This window comes from Dryas octopetala, chromosome 2 (assembly GCF_963921425.1).
Source record: "Dryas octopetala chromosome 2, drDryOcto1.1, whole genome shotgun sequence".
Lineage (NCBI taxonomy): Eukaryota > Viridiplantae > Streptophyta > Magnoliopsida > Rosales > Rosaceae > Dryas > Dryas octopetala.
The window spans coordinates 12,846,999-12,857,806 of record NC_141367.1 but is presented as its reverse complement, the minus strand read 5'-3'; positions in this window follow the sequence as shown (position 1 = coordinate 12,857,806).

The following is a 10,808-nucleotide window of genomic DNA, read 5'->3' as shown; positions in this document are numbered from 1 at the left end:
AGGCCCATGTATATAAATCACACTTTGTGGTCTTAATGAATTAAGCAAGAATATATTTTAAAACCCTAAAACATTCTCTGTTCACCAAGTTATTATGTTAATGAAGGATACTAGGTATATATGGTTATTAATCTTTCTTTCTCTAACGACGTGTAGGGATATAAGATATTAGGATCTTAGCCCTTTAAACAAATTTTTTATAGAGTCTAACACTATTACTTTTTTTTAATAGCTAAAGCCCATATTTAAAATCTTACGCTACGTAGGATAACAACAAACCATTACTCTCTTATTATTTACAAGTTTTGTCATTATGCAATTAATGTTGATTTTAGATTTTTCTCTCTCACAAATCACTAAACTAAATGGAATCATTAAATTACTAGAATTATGGTTGTTCGTATTTAAATCCATTTATAACATATTTTTAACGTTGCAAAAGAGGTCGTACGTCCACCACAAATATTATTCATGACATATAATAAATGTTGCTAAAGATATTAGATTGCAAATGTTGTTATATATTACTCAGCTTGCAACATTGTTTAAATGCTGCGAATATTGGTTCTTTTTTTTTACATCATTGTTCTCTTGATTAACCATTATTGTTCAATTAGAAATATTTTCATATTTTAATACACCCACTAACTTCTAAAATGTTTCTCTCAAAGTCATCCATGAATCAAAATAGACATTGAAAAAATTAAATAAAATCAAGTGAATAATAGATCGCATTCTTATAATTAATTATAAAATATCACATAGTAAAATAATTACATCATTTCGCCACCTTAGTTTAGTGGAAATTACAAAAGATCTTAAATACATTCAACTAGAAGTTAAATTTTACATCAGACCAACTATGTAGAACAAAATAAGGTCACTTACTTCTAACATATACCAAATGCATGTGTAGACCACAAAAAGGTCAATATATGCATTATCAACTATAGCCAAAATAATGGTCAAGATGAAGCTGCAAAAGACCAAATATGCACAACCTCAAAAAACATATCCTGCATTGGTATAGCTAGACCATGTAGAACCAAAAACACTTTAGTTAGACTTTGGACCTAGAAAGATCACCCTTCTGCATAATAGCCAAAAACTACATTGTTCTAAATTAAGTACTTAATTTAGAACAATGTAGTTTTTGGGCCAAGCAATAGTACTTCCAATTGCATCATTAACCACATTAAACTCTGATGTTGGACGATATAATGGAGTATCTTCTAATACTATAAGTGTCACCCAAACCTTCCAACAATCTGGCCCGGCCAAGACAAACATGGTGTACCTTTGAAAGAGGATCTTTTGATGCAACAGTTCCTTCAGCTACAACTTCTCCAGTACCCATCCATGATAATAAGAGAAAATTATGCGTTTGGTCCACTTATTATTCCATAACTCTTGTTTTGGTCCATAAATTTTTGTAAGTTCCATATTGGTTCACGAATTATTTGATGTGTTCCATTTTGGTCCAAAATGGACTATTTTGTCCCTCAAAGTCAACTCATTGGTATAAAACTGAGGGGCAAAATTGTCTGGTTTGGACCAAAATGGAACACTTTAGACAAGTCGTGAACCAGTATGGAACTTAAAAAAAATTATGGACCAAAACGGGATTTATGGAATAATAAGTGGACCAAACGCATAATTTACTCTGATAATAATTTAGATCGACCATTTTCCACATTCCTTGCATCTGATATAGTTGGATTCATGTGCGGCAAATAGAGTAATTACAAAGAAAAATAAAATGCAGTCAATTTTCTCCAAGAAGATGTGACCAAATTGAATAGGCATATATATAATGCAAATCTGTGAAGTTTCCTTAGATGTTGCATGCTATCTTCAGGAGTAGCAGTTTGACCTATATATAAAGATTTTAGGATTTGTGTATCAATTTAAAATCAAAGTAATACAGATAGTTGTTCTTCAAATCATAAGACAATTGGAATCTTTTATTCACCAAATAGACACACACACATACAACACCTGTGGAGTATCTTCAGAATGCTCCAATGTGTCCTCTGTAGTAGTTTGATCCTAAAAAAAAAAAAATTAATAAAATGTCATATGCTAATTGAACATGAAGTAATTAATCATATATATTGTTCATCATTTGGTGTCAATTAAAATTGAACTACAACTCACTTCACAGCAAAAATGTAAGGGCCTTGGTTGTACATGAAATTTAACATTTTTCATGCTAGTGTATTTCTATAATTAGAGTAAAAGAGTTCATTGCTTTTAGATAAAGCAAAAAAATAAAATTACCTTTCGTCTGCTCCCTTGTTTGATAAACAAGGCTTTCAGCTCATCAAATTTTGATTGAAGATCTTTAATCTTACTCTCAAGACATGCAACATTGGACCTATTATATATGTGCTTGTAATTAAAGTGAATCTTGTTGATGTCGCTCCAAACCCGAGTGCTCGAACCTGCCCTGATCGTTCAACTCCAAATACATGGGTTAGAGCATCGTCCTTGAGAGATTGAGCAGCTTCACTTACATGTTTTTTGTTATATTCACTCACTTTTTGTTGAATGTAAGCAAATATTTTGGTTAACAGTGTAAGGCTAAAAATTAACAAATTTACTGCTTGTATGTATATGGCTAACTCAAAAGGGACAAACAAATCAACACTTAGATGAAGTGGATAGGAGTTGCAAAACAACACCTCATATCCAAACAAATGAAGAACATTGCAGATTCAAAAAACTTTATAATTAAAAAAAAAAAAAAGCAAACTAACGTTAAATAAAAGAATAGACAATGTATAACTGTTAAGAGATTCAAATAAACAATTCCCATAAGGGATTCCAACCCCTTCGGTCTATTAATTAATGTATATTACCATTGCATGAGCAAGTGCCTCACTAATTGGCTTTCTTGTTTTCTTTGAATATCCACGAAGCCACACATCAACTCTAGACACTGATCCATTCTCTTCTCTCTAAAGAAACATAGAAATAATTAGTGGATAACTCATTAATTTCAATTTTAGAATAACTAAAGATTGATAGACTTTACAAGTTTTACCATTTCATCTTCTAAACGAGCAAAGCCTTTCCGACCTGTAGTGTGAATGAGAGTCTGCTTTGCATTCATGGCTTGAAACTTTTTACTCTTTTCCTAAAAAAAAAAAAAATAGTAAACTATTGTAAATATATTGTTATATGTGGCTATCCCTGTAATTAGTTGTAGGGGCATACTAGTAAATATACAAAACCTAGTAAACCCTACTTCTATATAAGGATATTTATAACATGAATAAAACAGACTGATGATATTCTCTCTGCCTCCTCTTTTCCACAAACCCTAATTTTCACATACTTTTACAACACGTTATCAGCACGAGAAGCTCTTTGGATTGTGGATCGCCAAACAAAAGAGGATCATCATTCAATCTGTTCTTCAACCAAGTAGGTTTTATAAAATAATTTTATGTTCATGGTTATTTAACCTTGATTGATTGAAAAATCCCCATGAAGCATGAACCCTAAATCTATGTGATTGATTTATTTGGGATTACATATATTTTATACATGTATTTGGGTTGAATGATTAAATAATAAAAATGAAATTTATTGGGGTGATTGGAAACAACCCCGCGCGGCCAGCCCCCTCACCCACGCACGCTGCCAGCAGCAGCCTCTCTGCTGCCTCGCGCTTCGCTGCCAGCAGCAGCAGCCCTCGCGCGCGCAGCAGTGTTTCGCTGCCTCGCTGCCAGCAGCAGCGCCATCTTGCAGCAGCCCTCTCGCGCACCTAGCTTTGCTGCCTGCAGCAGCCCGCCTGCAGCAGCCCTTGTCGCAGCAAGCAGCAGCGCGCCTCGCTGCCAGCAGCAGCACTCGCTGCCAGCCCTTCGCGCGCGCAGCCCAGCAAGCCTTGCTGCCAGTAGGCAGCCCTCGCGCGCAGCGCAGCGCCTTGTGCCTCGCTCACAGCCTTGCGCTTCGCAGCAGGCCTTGCTGCCAGCAGCAGCCCACCAGCTGAGCAGGCCTTGCTGCCAGCAGCCAGCCAACAGCAGCCCAACTGGCCCAAGGCCCACCTCGCAGCCGCTGCCACGTGGACGCCACGCGAGCTGCCACGCAGGCAGCCCAGGCCTGCCACGTGTCTGCCACGCAGGCAGCCAAGCCGCTGCCACGTCAGCGCCATGCAGGCGCCATGTCAGTGCCACGTCGCTGCCACTCCCACGCTGACACATGGCGAGCCTCCTGAAACTTTATAAAAAGGAGATGTTAATTCTTGTCATGCCTGGGGTTTGAACTCAGGATCTCTTGGGTACCAATAGTGCACCTTAACCACTGTGCTGCTGATAGTTTATTGTTAGTATGCAAACCGTTTAATATATATATCCTAAATGCCAGAAACTTTTATTCAAATAATTTTGTGATATTTTTCTGTTCTACTTGGGAATATGAATATTTTACTTGTTTAAATTTTTGCACTAGAATATATGTGTAGAAATTGCAGGTAATTAATGAACCAGTTGTTCATACATAAATATTGAACCTGTAGCTTCAATAATGCCATATAAGGAACCTGAAGTTTCCTTCATAAATTCACCATACATGATAAAACCAGTAGATTTTACATGTCTATACCATGTTATAGAACTTGAAGTTCTTATTTATTGTTTATGGATTATTGCCCGAAGCACTAATCGTGATTATTTGTTCCTTTCAACCAAAGAATGTCAAATCTCAACAAGCTTGATTTCGTCGCTTTGGAAGTTTCCGGAAGAAACTATCTAAAGTGGACTCAAGATGTTAAGCTTCATTTGACTGCCAAGAAGATGAGATCGACAATCAATGCAGACAATGTTGTCGCAGAATCTCTTAAGGCAAGTGTCATGATCTTCATTAGGAAGCATATGGAGGAAGCGCTTCAAGTTGAGTACCTCGCTGAAGAGGATCCACGAGCTCTTTGGGTTGCTCTGTAAGAGCGGTTTAACCATCAGAAGACCATTTTCTTGCCTGAAGCAAGACATGATTGGCAGAACATTCGTTTCCAGGATTTCAAATTCGTGAATGAGTATAATTCGGAGATCTGCCGGATCCGGTCGCTCCTCAAATTTTGTGGGGAGGAGCTCACCGAAGCTGACCTATTGGAGAAGACTTTCTCCACCTTTCATGCCTCCTGTTTGGTCCTGCAGCAACAATACAGGGAGATGAATTTTACCAAGTTCTCGGCATTGATCACCAATCTGTTGCTCGCTGAAAAGAACAACAACTTATTAATGAGAAATGATCAAGCCCGACCTGTCGGTACTAAAGCAGCACCATTGCCTGAAGCAAACGCTGTTGCTTATCGCGATTCAAACCGCGAAAGAGGATACCGAGGTCATGGAAAAGGCACAAAGTCTGACCGCCCGAGATATGGAATGAAAGGTTCTCAGAGGAATGGCCTGTATGACGGAGGCCAACGTGGCCATGGCCCACGTGGTAGGAACCACGGTCCCTCGGCCCTAAGAACTCGAAATGATAGGAACACTGGTCCGGTCCGTCGCCACCAGAATCAGAATCAGAATGATCTCTGTTACCGATGTGGAGGAACTGATCACTGGTCCCGCACCTGCCGTGCATCAGCGCAAGCTGTAAATGAGTATCACGCCAGTCGCGGAACTCGAGAGACCAATCTCGTTGATGGATCATTTCCTATGGATACCACCTTAGAGGTCACTGATTTCCAGACTGCTACTGGACACTTCGAGGACTAAAAACTCGATGACATGGATATGATCAGCACTTGTGTCATATTTATTTTTCTGAATAATGTTTTTCTTATTCGGATTATTTTGGTGATTTATGATTTGGATTATTTGTTTTGGAAATTTGGTTATGCTCGAATATTATTTAATTCAATCAAGTTATTTTCATACATGTGATCTATTAAATTAAATTTATGAATAAACATGTTTAGTGGGGAAGTTTGTTGTCTGGCAGACAGTGCTACTACGCACACCATACTTCAAGATCGGAAGTATTTTTCAAACTTATTGCTTACTCATACCTCTGTGACAACCATATCAGGCCAATCCAACCTGATAGAAGGCCATGGCAAAGCCCATTTTTATGTTGTCCAACGGTACTGAATTACCATTAATGAGGCCTTATATTCTCCAAGTTCCAGAAGAACGTTGTTGAGTTATAAGAATATTCGAGCCAACGGTTATCACGTTGAAACCACTGAGGAAAATGGAGTGGAATATCTTTGCATAACCTCCAATTTGTATGGCCAGAAGCGTACATTGGAGAAATCGAAATGTCTCTCGAGCGGTCTTACATGACCACCATTTGATCGATTGAGGCCAATCACATAGTTAACCAGAAGTTAACCAATTCGAGCAGTTTCTTTCTATGGCATGACCGGTTGGGATACCCAGGTCAAAATATGATGCGCCGTATCCTCAATTCATCACACGGGCATCCCTTTACTAATAAGGATCTTGTGTTTAGTGACACACTATGCCAAACTTGCTCACTCAGAAAGTTGAATACTAGACCATCATATGCAGAGACTAGTAAAGACTCCATCATTTTCCTGCAAATGATACAAGGGAATATTTGTGGACTTATCCAACCACCATGCGGACCATTTAAATATTTCATGGTTTTGGTTGATGCATCGACAAAGTGATCACATGTTACACTATTGTCCACAAGAAGCGCTGCTTTTGCTAAACTTCTCGCCCAGAAGGCTCACCACACGGATTATCCTATAAATTCCAGAAGATTTGATAATGCCGGAGAGTTTACATCGAAAACTTTCGATGATTATTGCATGTCCCTTGGGATTAATGTTGAACATCGAGTTCCCCATGTTCACACCCAAAATGGTCTCTCAGAAGCGTTCATTAAAAGATTACAAATGATCGCACGAACCTTGGTTATGCGCACCAAGCTTCCAATTTCTGCGTGGGGCTATGCAATCTTGCATGCAGCCATGTTGGTCCGGTTGAGGCCCACTGCTACCCAACCTTACTCCGCGTTACAGCTGGTGACTGGGTACGAACCTGACGTTTCGTACTTACGCGTATTTGGGTATGCAGTTTACGTGCCAGTTGCGCCGCTACAACGTACCAAAATGGGTCCTCAACGAACGATGGGCATATATGTCGATTATGAATCCCCATCCATTATACGCTGTTTAGAGCCCTTGACAGGCGATCTCTTTACCGCTAGATTTGCGGATTGTCACTTTGATGAGACAGTCTTCCCGCCGTTATGGGGAGATATGAACGTCACCGTTCCTGAAGAACGACGTGAATTGACGTGGAATGTCCCCACTATGTCTCATCTCGATCCCCGAACCGCACAATGTGATAGTGAAGTACGGAAAATTCTAGATCTACAGAGTATAACTCATAATATGCCAGACGCATTCTCTGATCTAGCTAAAGTGACGAGATCACATATACCTGCTGCAAACGTGCCTGGAAGGATATTCATCCTCGAAGGACGTGTCGTCCCAGGAGGACGTGTCGTCCCAGATGAACGAGGTACAACAATAGTGGCTAACCAGTCATATGTCCCTGCCCAGAAGTGAGGTTGACCACTAGGTTCGATGGACTCTTATCCCTGGAAGAGGATAAATTTGGCACAAACGAGTCCCCTTGACATCGCGATCTCAATCGATCCATCTCACGAAATAGTTCCGGATTATGGGTCCGTCCCAGAAGAGACGACGTTGGGGGACGCTCCAACGTTAGAACCCACTCCCGAGAACATAGAGATCTCTATAAATTATGCATGCTTAAGTGAGCTCTGGAATCGAAACGAGATTATCATCGATGATATATTTGTATTCGCGGTAGCTACCGAAATCATAACTAGCGATGACATCGAACCTCACTCTGTTGATGAATGTCAACGTCGAGACGACTGGCCAAAATGAAAAGAAGCAATCCAGGTCGAATTAGATTCCTTGACAAAGAGAAAGGTGTTTGGGCCTGTCGTTCCTACACCTTCCCCATGTTAAACCTGTAGAATTTAAATGGGTATTTGTAAGGAAGCGTAATGAGAAAAACGAGATTGTGAGATACAAGGCTCGTCTAGTGGCGCAAGGATTTTCTCAACGTTCTGGGATTTATTACGAGGAAGAGTATTCCCCTGTAATGGACGTCATAACGTTCCACTACCTTATCAGTTTGGTAGTTTCTGAAAAACTGAGTATGCAGCTTATGGATGTGGTCACTGCTTATCTCTATGGGGATCTTGATACAGAGATATATATGAAAGTTCTCGTAGGACTTAAGACACTCGATGCAAATAGTTCCAGACCACGGAACACGCTCTCCATTCGTTTGAGGCGTTCACTATATGGATTGAAACAATCCGGACGGATGTGGTATAACCGTCTAAGTGAGTATTTGATCGGGATGGGATATGTGAATAATGTTCTATGCCCTTGCGTGTTTATTAAGAACAAGTTCTGGTTTTGCTATTGTAGCTGTTTATGTCGATGACATGAATCTAATTGGTACTCCTGAAGAGATCAAGGAAACCGCTAAACACCTGAAGTTGGAATTCGAGATGAAAGATCTTGGGAGAACGAATTTCTGTCTCGGCCTGGAGCTCGAGCACCGTGCAGATGGAATTCTAGTCCATCAATCGAATTACATCCAGAAGATGTTAAGGCGCTTTAATGAGGATAAAGCGAAGCCTTCTAGCACACCCATGATCGTCCGTAGTCTAGATCCTAAGAAGGATCCGTTTCGTCCCGCAGATGATAACGAAGAGATATTGGCACCAGAAGTCCCATATCTAAGTGCAATAGGCGCATTATTGTACTTGGCTCAATGTACTAGACCGGACATCTCATTCGCTGTGAACTTGTTAGCTAGATATAGCTCTGCGCCAACACGCCGCCACTGTAATGGCATAAAAGACATTTTTCGCTACCTTAGAGGTACGACGGATATGGGCTTATTCTATCCCTATGCATCAAGGAATGGATCGAACCCCCTCGATCCTCGGAACGATGCCCGCCTTGTTGGATATGCTGACGCAGGGTATCTATCAGACCCGCACAAGGCGCGTTCTCAAACTGGTTACGTCTTTACCATTGGGAATACAGCAATATCTTGGAGGTCAACGAAACAGACCCTTGTTTCTACCTCTTCGAATCATGCTGAGATTATAGCCCTTCACGAAGCAGTTCGTGAATGTATATGGCTGAGAGCAGTTTCCAAACATGTTCGAAGTACGTGTGGGCTGAATTCCACCACTGATGAACCAACGATTATCTATGAGGATAATGCTGCTTGCATCGAGTAGATGAAGACGGGTTTCATCAAAGGAGACAACACCAAGCATATTGCACCGAAGTTCTTCTTCAATCAACAGCAACAAGAGCATCAGATGATTGAAGTCAAGCAGATCTGATCTCAAGAAAACCATGCAGACCTCTTTACCAAGTCACTACCAAAGTCCACGTTCTTGATGCATGTTCGAGGTATTGGTTTGCGTAGATTGGCTGATTTACCTAGTATGTAATCTTCAGGGGGAGTCGACATCAGGGGGAGTATCCCGAAGCATACTCACTTGACCATCGTGTACTCTTTTGTCCTTCGTCCAGGGTTATTTTGTCCCACTGGGTTTTGTTACCTGGCAAGGTTTTAATGAGGCACATCTTAGCATGGTCACCCTACTCATACTACATCCTGAAGATGTGTTGATCTGATATATATGCATTTGCTCATCTTTTCCCTTCGACCACGGGTTTCTCCCATTGGGTTTACCGGGCAAGGTTTTGGTGTAGCAACTCTAATGCACCCCGCTCCCATAGACATACTATTTGCCTATGATCTAGAAGATATGACTTCATCTACTTTCGAGATTCTGATGCGACTACTCCACACTCAAGCGCTTTGCACTCTTTTTCCTTCGACCAAGGTTGTTTTTGTTCCCACAGGGTTTTTATTACTTGGCAAGGTTTTAACGAGGCAACTTAGAAGCGCATAGCAGAGACAACACTAATAACATGGAATATCCAAGGGGGAGTGTTGTAAATATATTGTTATATGTGGCTATCCCTGTAATTAGTTGTAGGGGCATACTAGTAAATATACAAAATCTAGTAAACCCTACTTCTATATAAGGATATTTATAACATGAATAAAACAGACTGATGATATTCTCTCTGCCTCCTCTTTTCCACAAACCCTAATTTTCACATACTTTTACAACATAAACATGTAATTAAGAAGGCATCAATCTTTATTTTACCTAAAAAAAAAATGTCAACATTTGCATTATTATAGAACATGCTAACCTTGATAGTATCAGACAGTCTGTCTTTGACAAACTTCGCCCAATGTTTTTCTTTAATGCTTTTGGGTTTCAAGTCCTTGAATGCACCGATATGTCTGGAAACATCCTCACTTTCAGCTAATTCTCGTATTTTTCGTGTTAGAACAGATTTGTGAGTCCTCCAGCTCCTTCCCATTGACATTAAAACAATTTTTTTATGGCATTCCTCTAACTTGAATTGTTGCTACATTATAAAAGAAAATGATTTATGAACAAGTTAGAATGTAATAAACTTAAAAATAGTAAAAAGCAACAGCATGTGTTACAACACGTACCTTAACACAAATCCAAAGTCGTTCTTTTGTTTCATCATCAAGACCATGCCAATTATCTAATGTTATGGGTACCACCTGTCGTGCCAAACAACCAGCATAAGAAGGTAGCTTATTCGAACTTTTCTTCACAGGTTGACCCAAAGGATTAAATTCAACATTGACAAGTCTTCCATCTTTGGGAGGACCAATAATATCAATCGTTGCAGGGCCCCTGGT